The sequence below is a fragment of the Periplaneta americana genome, chromosome 17 (assembly GCF_040183065.1).
Source record: "Periplaneta americana isolate PAMFEO1 chromosome 17, P.americana_PAMFEO1_priV1, whole genome shotgun sequence".
Lineage (NCBI taxonomy): Eukaryota > Metazoa > Arthropoda > Insecta > Blattodea > Blattidae > Periplaneta > Periplaneta americana.
Window position 1 is genome coordinate 120,871,830 of NC_091133.1, and position 17,566 is coordinate 120,889,395.

Consider the following 17,566-nt stretch of genomic DNA (forward strand, 5'->3'; position numbering starts at 1 on the left):
TTGATTTCGTTTTGACAAATGAAACTCCTACAAATACATAACTCCAAATACATTTTTAGATTAACTTACTTATGGCTTTTAAGGAACCCGGAAGTTCATTGCCGCCCTCACATAAGCCCGCCATCGGTCCCTATCCTATGCAAGATCAATCCAGTCTCTACCATTATATCCCACCACCCTAAAATCCATTTTAATATTATCCTCCCATCTACGTTTCGGCCTATTTCCCTGGACATTTTGTACAGTAGACTGATATTTTCTGCCAATATAATTTGGGCAATTTATATAATTTACACCCTGTATTTATTTTATTTTTTTTATTTATTTTATTTGTTAATGAACGTAACAGGTAAATCCCAATTACAATGTTCAAGACGAAAATTTATATAATTCATGAAACATAAACAAGGAAAACGAAATATACCCTTATTAAAAACAGAAACAAAATAGAAAAGAAAGAAAGAAAGAAAGAAAGGAAGAAAGAAAGAAAGAAAGAAAGAAAGAAAGAAAGAAAGAAAGAAAGAAAGAAAGAAAGAAAGAAAGAAAGAAAGAAAGAAAGAAAGAAAGAAAGAAAGGAAGGAAGGAAGAAAGAAAGAAAGAAAGAAAGGAAGGAAGGAAGAAAGAAAGGAAGAAAGAAAGAAAGAAAGAAAGAAAGAAAGAAAGAAAGAAAGAAGGAAAGAAATTGGAAATGAAGTGTGAAAGTAGCTTGAAATTAACTAACAATATTCTGTAAAATATGATAAATTATTCTGTACTGAGAAAAATTCATAATGAAAATATCAACACTCGGATGAGGATGTAATTTATTGTATAATTTGGAAAACTGGGGAATTTTTGTGCGATTCAGTAGGCTATATGCTGGCACCGGGTTTCCCCTTCTCCCTTCCTCACCATCATCATCATCATCATCATCATCATCATCATCCTCATCCATATCCATTCCCTACACTACACTTACACGAACACTTAACATACACTCATCCTAGTACACGACATAACTCTTCACAGATACACATCATTCATAACGTGGCCCACCGAAGTGGTGTGCAATTTGAAAATAGGTCATAGTCCTGCCATCTATCCGCAGTATGCGGAACCCGAATCATGCAAAGTGAAGTGGGTAGGCATTAGAAACACACACACACAAACACACAGTATTTGCCCTTGGTATAAAAAATAAATCTAGAAATTTTATATTACTTATTGTTAATAATTTTATAAAGAAAGTTTAAAGATTGTCAATTTCGTCTAATTTGCAAACTAATAAAATGTAAGTGTGGAAGCATTGTAGTATAACTCTCATAAGTAAGATAATTGTTATGAAGTCTGTAATATAACCATTTTAGAAGTTAATTTGAATTTTTTCTAGTAACAGAATATATTTGTTAGTAACTCGATTCCAGATAACATCAGCTATGTCAATGTTGTGAAATTAAGTACTTTCGACTTTTGATCAAGGAATGATGTTGTGCTGTTTTTGCGCGAATTTCGGACCACCCTGTATAATTAACTGAACGATTACAATACGTGTAACGTACTTAAAGTTACACACGTAAGTGCAAAGAAACTACAGTACCATACATCACGATCCAACCACTGCGGGCATCCGTCAATGTAGCTGAACGCTCCGACCAATTTTCTAGCAGAATATATGTTCGTCCCTGGTGTCGAGTCCTGTGATTGACATAACATATCGTTCTTCCAGCAGATAAACAGAGGTTTACGCAAATTCCAATGTGGCTATTCTCAATAAATGTTCCATATACAGCAGTCTATTTCCTGTAATTCATTCCTTCTTTATTTTCCTGCAAAATAGCGTCCAATGGCTCGATCTTGGCCCGCTCTCCCTACGTGTGCAGGGTATCTAGAGAGTGAATTGAAATAAAACATCGGCCGCCCTCACCTCCAGAACCACGCCGACTCCATCTCGTGGCTTATAGACTGGCTACGCCTTACACTCTTGGCAACAATTTCTATTCAGGTCTCCGAGGAAATCATTGGGAATGCAAGTAGAAAATTTATTTTGTGATTACCATTCTGCGTGATGTGCCATCCCCCCGGCAACCCCAAGCTCACAGAGACACACATGTTGGTATTTGGTTTTCTTCTATTTACCCTCTCCTGGGACAGACACAGTCGATACACCAAGCCACGAAGACTAGGTAACGTATTTCTTCCCCCCAAACCCCTCCCACAATTCCCTTATATTTTTCTTTATATTAAAGTAGAAAACAGATAGACGTAAGAAGAATATCAAAACAGATCAACAAAAGCTAGTTTTTAAAGTCATACGACCCGTGGTGGACCCGGTCTTCATAAACTCTGCTTTCTCCCCGTGCGTATTCCCCTCCTACCGATCCTCCCTCCGGGAAAAACTCATTTAAAATAAAGTCAAGGAAGCATTAAAGGAGCTTATTATTGTGGCATAACCCTAAGCCCTCCACCTCTCCTGTCTTTCTTATTACTTTTCGTTGTTTCCAGCAAGTAGACCGATGCTTGCCTCGTTTTCATTCTCGCATGATCCCGGCCCATTAGAGCAGGAATGTGAACCAATTAGATCGAGGCGTATTGATTGGATGTCTATTTGACATTACCGTTTTTGTGAAAGCTCGCAACTTAATGGATGCACTTTTATGGCGATGTATTGAAGCAAGTAAGCAATCAAGTAGTTCGAATGACAAGGAATTTAGTGAAGTGTTATACTGTGTTATTTAATTTGTTCTTCAATATATTACGTCCACCTATCGTCATGCTTCCAGTGCACGTCTAAGCCTGCTTATACACGATCAGATTTTCCTTGCAACACAATACATTACAAGAAAACTTATCTATATTGAAAAAGATTCGTCTAAGACTGCTTCATATCACATCAGATTCTCAATTGTTCCTGGTTGCTACGGTGATTATTTAGAAGGCAGTGATAGCTCATCCTCACGAAACCCTGTGTAAAAATTAATGAGGAACATTATAACAGACTAAGAAACAACCGAATAACTTCTTCGTCATCAAAATACTGTTGCTTTTAAAGAATGCCAACTCCATAAATTAATTATAAGTTACTTTCAACTACAAGAGACAAGCTAAATGTGTATTAACCCTTAAATTGACAATGTATCCTATAGGATACAACAGGTTAATAGGCTTTATGCTATAATTTTAATAAAACAATAGAAAAAAAATGGTAGGAAAATTAAAATTTCACAATAGGCTACTATAAGTTTGCGTTTCTTTACGACAAGGTTTAATAAACTAGAATGAGAAATGAAGCTTTGCCAAGTTAAGGGTTACTTACTTACTTACAAATGGCTTTTAAGGAACCCGAAGGTTCATTGCCGCCCTCACATAAGCCCGCCAGCGGTCCCTATCCTGTGCAAGATTAATCCAGTCTCTATCATCATACCCCACCTCCCTCAGATCCATTTTAATATTATCCTCCCATCTACGTCTCGGCCTCCCTAAAGGTCTTTTTCCCTCCGGTCTCCCAACTAACACTCTATATGCATTTCTGGATTCGCCCATACGTGCTACATGCCCTGCCCATCTCAAACGTCTGGATTTAATGTTCCTAATTATGTCAGGTGAAGAATACAATGCGTGCAGTTCTGTGTTGTGTAACTTTCTCCATTCTCCTGTAACTTCATCCCGCTTAGCCCCAAATATTTTCCTTAGCACCTTATTCTCAAACACCCTGAACCTATGTTCCTCTCTCAGAGTGAGAGTCCAAGTTTCACACCCATACAGAAGAACCGGTAATATAACTGTTTTATAAATTCTAACTTTCAGATTTTTCGACAGCAGACTGGATGATAAGAGCTTCTCAACCGAATAATAACACGCATTTCCCATATTTAAAAGTTAAGGGTTAAGATCCATATTATAAGAGACTAGTGAAGTGCTTTGTATGTAGTATAACATTGTATGCGACAGAAACATGGACATTACGACGAAATGAAGAGAAGCGAATAGAAACATTTGAAATGTGGATATGAAGAAGGATGAAGCATGTGTAATGGACAGACAAAATAAGAAATGAAGCTGTGTTGGAAAGAGTGGGTGAAGAAAGAATGATGGTGAGACTAACCAGGAAGAGGAAAAGGAATTGGTTGGGTCACTGACTGAGAAGAAATTGCCTACTCAAGGATGCACTGGAAGGAATGATGAACGGGAGAAGAGTTCGGAGCAGAAGAAGATATCAGATCATAGACGATATTAAGATATATGGATCATATGAGGAGACGAAGACGAAGGCAGAAAATTGGAAAGATTGGAGAATGTTGGGTTTGCAGTGAAAGACCTGCCGTTGGGCAGAACACTAAATGAATGAAATGAATGAATTAAAAAGTTTCAAACTTTTATTTAGAATTTACATAGGTTAACTGACAAATTCAATTGTTTTTATGTCAATCCGCTGTTCATTTATTCATCTGTAGTTGAGATTCTTAACACTAGGTGGCAAGTAGTATTGAACTGTGAATAAAATCAATACATTCCTAGTACAGATTCTTACTACTAGGTAGTACTAAAACATATTGAACTCCATTCCAACGTACGAAATTTGAATTGAATGAATTATTTTTTTTTAGTTTATTAATAATGTTTATTTATTTTTCTATACACGAAATAGACTTAGCAAATAACACGTGATATAGCCTATTATCGACAATATGATATTCATTCGTGGTAATACTTATGATTACGTCATACTACTTTTGACCAATAAAACAGTACGGAACGACGTGTTTCAACCAGTCATGGCTGCTTATCCCATAATTTTTATCACCTCCCTAGCATTTGTTTCTTTGTTCGCCAACACTGTACTTTCAATAATTGTAGGCCTACCTTTTAAAATGTTTCGCGTTTATTTCATTATCCTTAATTAAAACGTTTCTATCACTTATCTTGTTTATATTATTTAGGTTATGTTATAGCTTCAGCTGTATGAGATTATGGATAGTCACGTGTCAGAGATAGTTTAATATATATTGATAATTGAAGTGGAATGCAAGTGTTTTAATAAAAATGAAACTGAATCAACAAATCCTTCTTGACTAGTAATAGTCAATAGAGTTCAATGAAGATTGTATAGTTCGCACAACTGGTAAGAAGAGGAAAGCTCGTCATAACACACTACTGCCATCTAGTGGAATATTTGTAATGATGAGACGGTACTACCACAGTCTAGTATATACAGTCGCGAAGCTCAATACGTAGTAAATATGCAAACATTAGATAGTTGCTCACCACTAGGATCGCTAATATCGCCTCATTACAGGCAATGCAAAATAGTACCGTCACAGTCTATTGTTTCTAGCGCCCTCAAAACTCAAGCTTCGTGACTGTATATAGTAGACTGTGGTACTACAGTAATATATCTGAAGACAGTTTAGTATTTTCGTAAAAGTGCATTATTTCTTCTAATCGTGTAATAGTTTATTACATCCCAATCGAGTTTTGATTTTCTCTAGATAAATCAAAACCTCTAGTGAGATTACTGTAGACAATTTTCAAAGAATTAAAATCTGGACGTAGGAAATACAACAAGTGTGATGTTTTAGAATTGAACGCATTTTGACGTAATGTTGATTTCACGTGCTACGAGTGTACTATTTTGTCCTTCCACATTTCATATTAATTTTGTTTATTTCCTTTCTATGTTTATTTTATTGAAAATCTCGGAAGAGATTTGTTCTAGCATTGTCTATATTTCGTATTATACAAAGAAGAAATAATAATCAGAGCGGGAAGAAATAAAAACTACGATCTAGAAATTGTGTGACAGCAGATTATAAAACAACTGAAGAATACTTTATGAAGAGAAGAGATGCATGCAGCGCCATCTTTAAGAAAGAGTGGAGCAGAGCGTTCGGTATAATCCTCTTACCTCGTGTGACGTTATTAGCAGGCATTTACTCATCTTTTTATCTTCCATCTAATAGCTGCTTTAAAATTTTGCCCCTCATACCCCGTTAGGTTTAAAGAAATGCTTTCGTGTCTGGAAAGGAAATATCAAGTAACCGTTTTAAAACTCAATCGTCTGCGAAATTCAGTGCTTGTTTGCTTGTTCCCAACAACTGTACATAAACATAAAACATGAAAATAGAGCTTCACTTTAAAAGTAAAAAATTGTGGGTAAGGAAATATATTTTATAATCAAAAAAGGATTATATAACTGTGTTTATTGCTTCAGCTGCAGTAGAAATACGTTATGAAAATCATTATCGCTGTTTACCAAAACAAAACTATTCGAAAAGCATCAAAATTAATAAAACGAAACATGTGAAAAGTGAAATTGTACATATTACTTAAACGCTTCGCCCAAAAACAATCAAACGAATGAATAACGAAGTTCAGCTCCATGTAACCCATGGTTACTGTCCGTTATAAACTCTTAACAATGAACCTAAGTAGGCCTATCACAAAGAAACATGCTATTGCATCAGGCATCAATTAATAATGTACAGCCAATGCCAGCGTTTTTGGCGCGTGTCCTTGAGTAAATAGCCCGTCAGTGAGCACTCGTTTCCAGTGCAGCTGAGAACGGTACCACCCAACATGTCACGTCAGCAATCTGCCAATCACAGTTCTCAGTCTTACTGTGTCAAAGGCAAGACACTCGCACTTTGCGTTTCTGGAGTGTGTCCCTGAGTACGCTGTCCAGTCGGTGGCATCTGTTGCCACTTCGGCTGAGAACGGTACCACTCCGAAACAGATGTGACATGAGCAATTTGCCAATCACAGTTTTCAGCTTTTTCGTCCAAAGATAACATACTCGCTCTCAACGTTCTCATTACTTATTTCACGTGCCAGAAACGGTGGCTTTGGTTGTAGCCCTACATCGGTACTGTTTCCGAGAATGAAGAAATTCCTCGTTCCCCGCAAGTCCAAAGTGCGAACAGCCTCTCCTCAACAGGTACTGAAATGTATAACCAATAGCTTCACAAGAGTATAAGTTTAGCAAAACCTAGATAAAATCATAGAAAAAAATAGAGAAATTTAATCTCATCGAAATGGTTTAACTGAGATACGCAATGATTATTTTTTGAGCTTCTATTTTATGTAATTCTGGTTATTAATGTTGTTTATTTGTCCTTTTGCTTGAGAGTTCAAATTTCACTACCATATATAAGTATAAGAAGGTGTAAAGTATTACATACATCCTGACTTGATAGGAATATTGTACTAAATTAGGTTTCAGAGTATTATCCAGTATTCCTGAAATCTGAATAAATTCTGTGATTTATCTTGTGTGTGTCTTTTTCATTCCCATATGACATATCACATCCAAGATTATTAAAATTTGGCACTTAGGTCTAATCTAAACATTTGTTATTAACTATTTTACTTCTTACTGTATCCTGCACTAGAGATTATAGTTTTATTATTATTATTATTATTATTATTATTATTATTATTATTATTATTATTATTATTATTGGAAATGCCTCTTATTATTCGACTGAGAAACGTTTATCATCCAGTCTGCCTTCAAAAAATCTGAAAGTTAGAATTTATAAGACAGTTATAGGCCTATTACCAGTTCTTCTGTATGGTTGTGAAACTTGGACTCTCACTTTGAGAGAGGAACAGAATTAAGGCTGTTCGAGAATAAACTTAGGAAAATATTTGAGACTAAGAGGGATGAAGTTACACGAGAATGGAGAAAGTTACACAACGCAAAACTGCACGCATTGTATTCTTCACCTGATATAATAATGAGAACATTAAATCCAGACGTTTGAGATGGGCAGGGCATGTAGCACGTATCGGTGAATCCAGAAATGCATTACAGTGTGTTAGCGGATACCCGAGGAAAAAAATCTTTTGGAGGCCGAGACGTAGATGAGAGGATAATATTAAAATGGATTTGAGGGAGGTGGGATATGATGCTAGGAGCTGGATTAATCTTGCTAAGGATAGGGACCGATGCGGGCTTAAGTGAGGGCGGCAATGAACCTCCGGGTTCCTTAAAAGCCATTTGTAATTATTATTATTATTATTATTATTATTATTATTATTATTATTATTATTATTATTATTATTATTATCTTATTATAATCTTTCAGTTGTTAAACAGTAATTTTTCAGTTGTTACCCTTAACAACACGCTAATCCCTTATTCATCTGTCGTAAAAAATCTTGGCTTCTTTTTTGATAATAATCTAAGTTGGAATTTTCAAGTTAAAGAAACGATAAAAAAAATCTGTTCCTGTTTGAGTCGCTTGAGAAACTTCTTGCCCCAGCAACTAAAACTTACCCTAGTGCAAACCCTAGTAACGCCGCACTTCGATTATTGTGACGTTTTGTTAAGTGACCTAAGTTCTGAATTGTCAGTCAAGTTACAGCGAGCTCAGAATATGTGCGTCAGATACGTGTGCAACATCCGACGGTATGATCACATATCACCGTCCTTCGCAAGTCTCTCGTGGCTCCCACTTAAAGAACGTAGAACTTTACACTCTTTGTCTTTACTCTTTCGAATTCTGCACACTTCAACACCAAATTACCTTTCGTCTCGTTTCTCTTATCTATACTCTAACCACGACGTAAATACCAGATCACTTATCTGTGGCACTCTAAGTATACCTCTTCATAGAACATCTTGTTATTCATCATCTTTTACAATATCCACCTCGCGTCAATGGAATTCCTTGTCACAAAGTATTAGGGGCTGCAAGACAATAAACACCTTTAAGAACAGCTTAAAAGATAACCTTATTAGCATTTCACTCCAATCATACTGATTTAAACTATCACTGACTACATTGTTGCTTTTTTCTTTAGACATCATCCTGATTGTGCTGTATTTTAATTGTCTCATAATAATCTCTTTCTATTACCTAATATTATTTTAAATATATTAACATTCTATGTATTTTAGTTTAATTGTGCTACACAGTTTATTTCAGTGTTTAATTAATAGTTCATAGTATTTTGTTGTTTAATTTGTAAATAACTTTTGTATACATGTAACTCTCATCTAAATCAAATTGTTGGATTCTTTGTAAGTTCATGCATATGTATATACACTTTTTGCTGGTTGAGTGGAAGAGAAGGCCTTACGGCCTTAACTCTGCCAGCTAAAATAAATCATTATTATTATTATTATTATTATTATTATTATTATTATTATTATTATTATTATTATTATTATTATATTAGTTTTATAGTGGTTTGTCCAGGATCAATAAAAGGTTATGGTCACAATAATTATTACATAAAATAATTTAAAAATAGTAAGTTTCAACTAAAAACAAACAAATATGCCTGCCTATAAAAATAATGTACTTATCGAAACACAAGTTGCAAAAGCATGACGAGCTTCAGGATATTGGGATTCATACTGTAGCAACAAACAGACTGTGGCGGGTTGTGTCACCCCTGGAATCATGACGGGCGCCCAAAGCCTAATTAACGTGCCTGCCTTCAAGCCCGTGCTGGTCCGGCTTGTATTGTTAAATAAGTCACATCCGCTATGGGTCACGTCCTATGTCAATCAGACGAGAGAGGGGCTGCCTGCATGCACAGCTTCTAACTTTGTGATCAAACAACGACAAATACCACAGCGATATCGCGATCACACAGCGAAGCGAAAGAAATCCGCAAACCGCACTGAACCATTATCATAGTGTGTCAAGTCTTCAATAAAGTTGGAAAACAAATGACTATTAAGATAGTCCAGTGGTATTAATCAGTTTTGCTAGCATATCCCTAAAATATATTCTTTTGCACGATCGTGTTTTTTTGCTGTATTTACAGCTATTGTTGTCAGGTCTTGAAAGTTAGAATTTCCACACAGAAACTTGTTGCTAGGGAAACCACTCTTCGTAACATAAAAGTATACTGAAATAGACCCATTACAGTAGTCTACACTTATTGTAACTTAGTTACCATTACAGTATAGTTTTGCGAAGGCTTTGGAATAATATTGCTCTAAATTTTCAATGCAAAATATATTTTATTTGCAATTTTAAAAATATGATCGTGCAAAAAATGTTGTACGATAGTCAGCACGTTTGTGAAGTGTACATTACAAAATCTCGTAAATTGAAAAACTCGCTCTACTCCCTAGTTGCGATGTATGCAATGGAGGAAAGCAACTGACCACCGTACCCCTTGTCTACTGGTTTAGTTTCCTCATGAGTGATGCCTTATTGATGTCAATTATGAGGTTCCGACCAGTCTTAGGACAATTGGCTAAACAATAATACAGGGTGATTCAGCAAGAATAGCAAATATTTTAATAATAGGAAGTATGCACTATTCTGAGTAAAAAAAAATCACATAAACATTTGCCTAATTTTCAGTGAGTGTGGCTTGAATGTTACGTAGGCTATAACAAAATTTACAAATGCTGTGAAGAAACGACGTACTACATACTATTGATTATTATTTAAAGACCAGAGCGTTAAGATGAGGCCAAGAAAGCAAAATATCTTCGCTCACAAATTGATGAATAAAAAGTTTGTATTAAAATGTGGAAAATACGCTTTTCATATAAACTTAAAATATTTTTTTTTACCGAAAAAACATGTAAAATCTCAGCTTCGTTCAATATGTTGTGGTAGATTTCTGCTGTAATTGAATAATTAAATACTACTGTACATACGTTATATTCTATAATAATAATAATAATAATAATAATAATAATAATAATAATAATAATAATAATAATAATAATAATAATAATAATCCGTGGTGCTACAGCCCGTAAGTAATTATAGCCTATATTTAAATTTTGTTTCATATAGGCCTATTGTGCATTGATCTTTCCATACAGTATATACAGACGTGGACAAATTATTAGCAAAATTGAAGATTTTTATTATAAATTTTTACAAAATATGAATCTTCAATTTGGACTACAGTTGATATTTTTGCGTATTTCCAAATTATTAGCAAACTGAAGATTTATATAGTATATTTTTACAAAATATGACTCTTCAATTTAGACTATAATTGTTATTTTTGCATATTTACAAATTATTAGCAAAACTGAAGATTTTTCTTATATATTTTTACAAAATATGAATCTTCAATTTGGACTGCAGTTGATAGTTTGGATATTTCCAAATCACTAGCAAAACTAAAGATTTTATTATATATTTTTACAAAATCTGACTCTTCAATTTAAACCGGAGTTGACATTGCATATTTACAAATTAATAGGAAACTTGAAGATTTTTATTATATATTTTTACAAAATCTGTCTCTTCAATTTAGACTGGAGTTACATTTTTACATAATTTGACTCTTCAATATTTACTACAGGTAAATTTTTGCATATTTCTATCTACTGTAATGATAGAAATATGCGAAATTGTCAACTGTAGTCTAAATTGAAAAGTCAAATTTTATAAAGAGAATTACCATAAATATCTTTAATTTTGTTAATAATTTGTCCACGTCTGTACTGACATCCATATTTCTGCAATTGAAAATAAATAAATATAAGCAAGAAAACAAAGGTACGTCACGTGTATCATTTGTATTAATGACACGTGGTGATTCGTGCTTATTTGATACAAAGTTGCAGCACGGGATCAGGCAGGCAGGCGAGTGTTTTCTTCGCCCATCCGTCTCCACTACTGCAACATTACCGCTGCAAGTTTTCCGGGGGATAACTCAGCTCAGGCCAAGCGGAGAGAAGCATTCCGGCAAATTAGGCACCCGGAGCGAGGGAGCTGTTTCCGGGGGCTGCAAGTGGCAAAGCAGGAAAGGGGACCGAGACTTGTATACCAGAGAGCAGCAGAAACAATGGAAGGTTAAAATATAACTATACAAAATAAAATAAAGCCAAAGAAAGTCTATGGAGTTGCCAAGCAACGGATGGCAGTGTGAGGATTATGTTGTATGCAATAAAACGACGAGGAAATAGTTGAAATTAAGAAAATGTTAATGACGTAACTGTACAGTATATCGCGATACAAGTTTGTTTAATTGCAGTATTACATAATCAAGTAAAGAGTTGGAAAAACAAGACGAAGTAGAGTCTTTTCTACTTCCGAGATTCTGTTACCGCACTTAACACATGTGGATTACACACTATTGTTTTCGACGATCGTTATTTATTAGTAACATGCGTTAAGGCTGGTTCACAATAAACCGGGAACGGAAACGACAACGGAAATAATGTTAAAATAAGTGTATTTAAATGTAAGCATTCACAATAGTTAGTTGTGAATGCTCACATTTAAATACATTTATTTTAACAATATTTCCGTTCTCGTTCTCGTTCTCGTTATCGCTTCCGTTCCCGGTTTATTGTGAACCAGCCTTTACAAGAGCGGTATGTTGAAGTTTTCATGTTCGAGGAAAAGTTTGAAAAAGCGAAACGTAGTTGAGCTTTTTTAATTTCCGAGAATTGAAAGAAAACATACCGCTCGTGTATCGTACATTATTTTCTGCAAAGATCGTTTATTACATACCTGAAAGAGGAATTTCTAATTAGTTACAATGAAATCTCCATCTTGGTTTCTGTTCAATGACGGCAAATTTGTAAAACAAAAATATCTATCTTCAACATTGTTGCTTTAAAATATTTTCTGTGTTTACTATACTCCAGCAGGCCGTGATATACATCTGTCTTTCCCCCCCCCCCAGTATATGATGAGTCTGGAATCTTGTTGATTTTTTCACGGCTTGCTTAATGTTACTTGCATCACGAATGCAGTAACTTTAGTGGAGTTGTAAAGTTTACTTAATTTTTGCAAATATTTAAAAACAATAATTAACAGTGCAATTTAGGTGAAATTGCAGTGGTAAGTTTCCAATTTATAATTATTACTATATTGAACGTTTCTAAAAATAATATGTTAAAAACCTAAAGCAGTAAAATCAATATGTCACTTAAGCGGTAAGAAAGAGGGAAATTGTTATGTGTGTTAGGTTGGGAATACTGAATGTGGAATTTTAGACTTTCCGCGGATTGGTTTTGTGCGGAAACCAAGCAAATACGCACGATCTCGCACAAAAGTATATTATATCTTTTGGTAAGTTAGCCATTTAAAAAGAGACTTCATAAAATGGCGTCATCGTTAAGTTACATAACTCTACAGGGTGTTTCAGAAATACTTTGCGTTTTTAACATATTATTTTTAGAAACGTTCAATATAGTAATAATTATAAATTGGAAACTTACCACTGCAATTTCACCTAAATTGCACTGTTAATTATTGTTTTTAAATATTTGCAAAAATTAAGTAAACTTTACAACTCCACTAAAGTTACTGCATTCGTGATGCAAGTAACATTAAGGAAGCCGTGAAAAAATCAACAAGATTCCAGACTCATCATAGACTGGGGGGGGGGGGAAAGACAGATGCATATCACGGCCTGCTGGAGTATAGTAAACACAGAAAACATTTTAAAGCAACAATGTTGAAGATAGATATTTTTGTTTTACAAATTTGCCGTCATTGAACAGAAACCAAGATGGAGATTTCATTGCAACTAATTAGAAATTCCTCTTTCAGGTATGTAATAAACGATCTTCGCACAAAATAATGTACGATACACGAGCGGTATGTTTTCTTTCAATTCTCGGAAATTAAAAAAGCTCAACTACGTTTCGCTTTTTCAAACTTTTCCTCGAACATGAAAACTTCAACATACCGCTCTTGTAACGCATATTACTATTACAACTTGATGTGGATTTGACTGAAATATAACAGTTCCCTTCTGTGGATGAAATATTAAAATGACGCATCTAGGTCCAGAACTTGAATTGGTATAATAATTTTGCAAAGGTAGACCACCGACATTTTGTTATTATGAGTTTGCGTGGTCTAAGCTACCAACTAAATATTTAAGAAAAAATCGGAGTCTCCGTGGTGGGAGTCATTACGAAGATTCGTTTACTTTCAGCAATCCTGAGTAGCGAATGTCAAACAGAATTTCTTAAACTGTGCCTTTCGTTTCTTTAATTTTGTTTTTCCTCCATTCACAGAGGGACTTTCTGTTCGTCAGCGTAATGCGTTTTTAACACAGTATCAACAAGACTAGACACACCGGGGTACTGTCAACACGGAACACAGTAGCAGAACACGCGTGTTCTATAGATTTTTCTACTTTGAGTAAACACACTTGAGAACGCGAAAGTAAATAAAGCCCGTCTGAGACACTCAAGACCAAGCTGGCCCCACGAAGTCATGTTTCATTTAATTTCTACCGCGGAGGTTTCTTTTGGAATCGACGATTGGGTCCATTACAATTTTACAACTAGAAATTCAGTGCTCGACTTTCTGACGACTGTAGAAATGACAGAATACATTGCACACACATCTTAAACAAGTTGATTACGCCTGTATAGCAATTTACAGAAACTAACAACATTTCTAGGTTAGCACGCAGGGGTTCGGGTGTCTTTTCTTGCTAGGACTGTGCCCTCCTCACCTCCCCATCTCAAGGCCGGTTCACAATAAACCGGAAACGGAAACGACAACGAGAACGGAAATAATCTATACTAATAATAAATCTGTAGCCGAAATTTTTCTGGTAATTTTCGATTTTTCAAAAATAATTGGTCCTAACATATATAATTAACCACCCTGAAACCGAAAATCGCTTTTTTGAAATTTTTGTTTGTATGTCTGTCTGTCTGTCTGTCTGTCTGTCTGTATGTTTGTTACCTTCTCACGCGATAATGGATGAACGGATTTCGATGAAAATTGGAATATAAATTATGTTCGTTGTAACTTAGATTTTAGGCTATATGGCATTCAAAATACATTATTTAAAAGGGGGGTTATTAGGGGGCTTGAATTAAACAAATCGAAATATCTCGCTTATTATTGATTTTTGTGAAAAATGTTACATAACAAAAGTTACTTTGAAAATGATTTCCGATAAGTTTTATTCCATGAAAAATTTTCATAGGACTGATATTTAATGAGATAAATGAGTTTTAAAATTAAAATAACTGCCATCTAAGGCCGTATAATGAAATAAAAAACAAATGACTTCGTCTATAAGTGGCCTTGGACAGCAACAATCGAAAGCTATGAAAGATACCCTACAGAGAATGTTTCTGTGTTTGTATGAAGTAATATCGGAAGCAAAATTAACCGATTTGTATAATTAATTATTATTTCACCATTGGAAAGTGTAGTTTCTCTAGATGGACATAATGCTATAATGTTATTACAGTAACTTCTGATATAATATAATATAATATAATATAATATATGTAATGTAATATTATATAATATAATTTAAGTTATTTCAAGGGTTCAGAACCATAGTGGGCCAAACGCCATTTACTGAATACGTAGAAAACAAGGGTTAAAATTAAGTTATTACCATAATTCAATGGAAACCTATAACAAGTAAAATAAAGTATACACATTAAATCTAAATGATGTCAATGTTCATTAAACTATGGTTGCATGTAATAAAAATTAGAAACATGTTAAAGGAATTGTCATTGCACCAAATGAGTGTCTCTGGACCAAAATGATCGCATTTTAATTATTTGGATGCAATTTAAATTAAGTAACATTATCCTTCTATCAAACACGAATGTTCCCTGGATCAAACGTCCTATTTTAATTATGTAATTACTTTATATTTATTTCTAACGGGTGCAGCGGAGCGCACGGGTACGGCTAGTGTTTAAATAAATGTATTTAAATGTGATCATTCACAATTAACTATTGTGAATGCTTACATTTAAATACATTTATTTTAACATTATTTCCATTCTCGTTGTCGTTTCCGTTCCCGGTTTATTGTGAACCAGCCTTCACTCGCTCTGGAGAGACATTTAACATCGTCGACGATTCAGTGTTGGTACCGTAATTCCGAGAATTCCTCTCATGGGAAGCTATGAGGTATATCCATATTCTGCAATCCCCTTTCAAAATTTTCTAATTTTCCTTCAATTGGAACGGCGAAAACTGGAGTGAGACAAGTGGCCTACAAGCTTGGAACTCTCATAAACTTCCTCTCAACCAGAATTTTCCTTGCAAAGACGTGTTTTTGCATGCCTTTTAAATGCTTCTTCTTGCATTTTCCCTTCAATTTACTAATTTGTTTTTGTGCACCAAGCTTTTCACACAACAGTCATGGAAATATTAGGCATATACAGTAGGTTACTTATAGAACCCGAATTTTAGGCATTTATAACACTTAAAGAACACTAATTGAGGTTCTGGTTGATACATCTATTATCAGGCAGTACATCTCACTTGGCGATATGTGTCAGAGGAAGAACTATTGTATACATCTGAAGTCTGATTAGTGTAGTGGAGTAACGGTTAGCGAGTCTGGCCGTGAAACCAGGTGGCCCGGGTTCGATTCCCGGTCGGGGAAATTTACCCGTTTTAGGTTTTTTCCGGGGTTTTCCCTCAACCCAATACGAGCAAATGCTGAGTAACTTTCGGTGCTGGACCCCGGACTCACTTCACCGGCCTTATCATATCACCTCCATCTCATTCTGACGCTAAATAACCTAAGATGTTGATAAAGCATCGTAAAATAACCTACAAAAAAAAGTGTAATATGTTACTAGTCAACGACGTAGGCAATGGAGGGGGAAAGGAACTGACCACCTTACCCCATTATCTACTGGCTTAGTTGCCTCATGAGTGATGCCTTATTGGTGTTAATTATGAGATTCAAAGCCTGTCTTCAGACAGTTCACTATACAACAATATTTAAGCAGGCAGGCAAGAAAGGTAATTAAAAGTTTGGAAAAAGGCACTATACATTTAAAAAAAGGTATATTAGGCAAGCAAGAAAAGAACATCAAAAACGCACTGCAAGTTAAAAAAAAACATAATAATTATATCAGCTAATTTCCATGATATTCTCATACAACACACCTTGATATTGATTTCATATTACCCCACTGTGGGACTATATACAGGTGAACCGTAAGAAATGTCAATAATTCTAAGGGGTTATTATTTGAGATATTTCAAACAAAAAAAAGTTAATTTCCTCGCTTTTGCTTCCTTTTCGAGATAAAAATTGTTGTATATGAAACATTTCATAGCGTGTTTTGGAAAAGCCATTGATTTAATTCCCAATATGCTCAGTCAACTTAAGAGAGCAGTGTATTATGATAATAAATGATGGAAAGAATTTCAGTTTTGTCCTTCATGTGCAGAAATTTTATCCGAACAAATGTAACTTTCCGTTCTGAAAAGGAATGTGAAAATGTTATATTTGTTTGGATAAAATTTCTGCACATCTCAACGACAAACCTACATTTCTTTCAATCATTAATTACCATAATACACTGCTCTCTTGAATTGACTGAGCATATTTGAAATTAAATCAATGACTTTTCCAAAACACGCTATCGAAATGTTTCAATATAAAACAATTTTTATCTCGAAAAGAAAGCAAAACCGAGCAAATTGTATTTAACGTTTTTTTTTTAATTTCTCACAGAATAACTCCCTGAAATTAATGACATTACTTACGAATCACCCTAATATACCAAATTAAATACACTAACTTACAGTGTTTCTTAAAGTAGCCTACATGTTGTACTTTAATACTTCAATTAGAATGTTAAATGTTATGTTTTATTTAACGACGCTCGCAACTGCAGAGGTTATAT

General features: G+C 34.6%; 1 protein-coding gene across 9 annotated transcripts in view; it reads right to left on the reverse strand.

The window, feature by feature from the left end:
- hth (Meis homeobox homothorax) overlaps positions 1 to 17,566 on the reverse strand; it is a 1,486,930-nt gene that overhangs the window by 190,450 nt on the left and 1,278,914 nt on the right. The gene's annotated exons all lie outside the window — the stretch shown is intronic.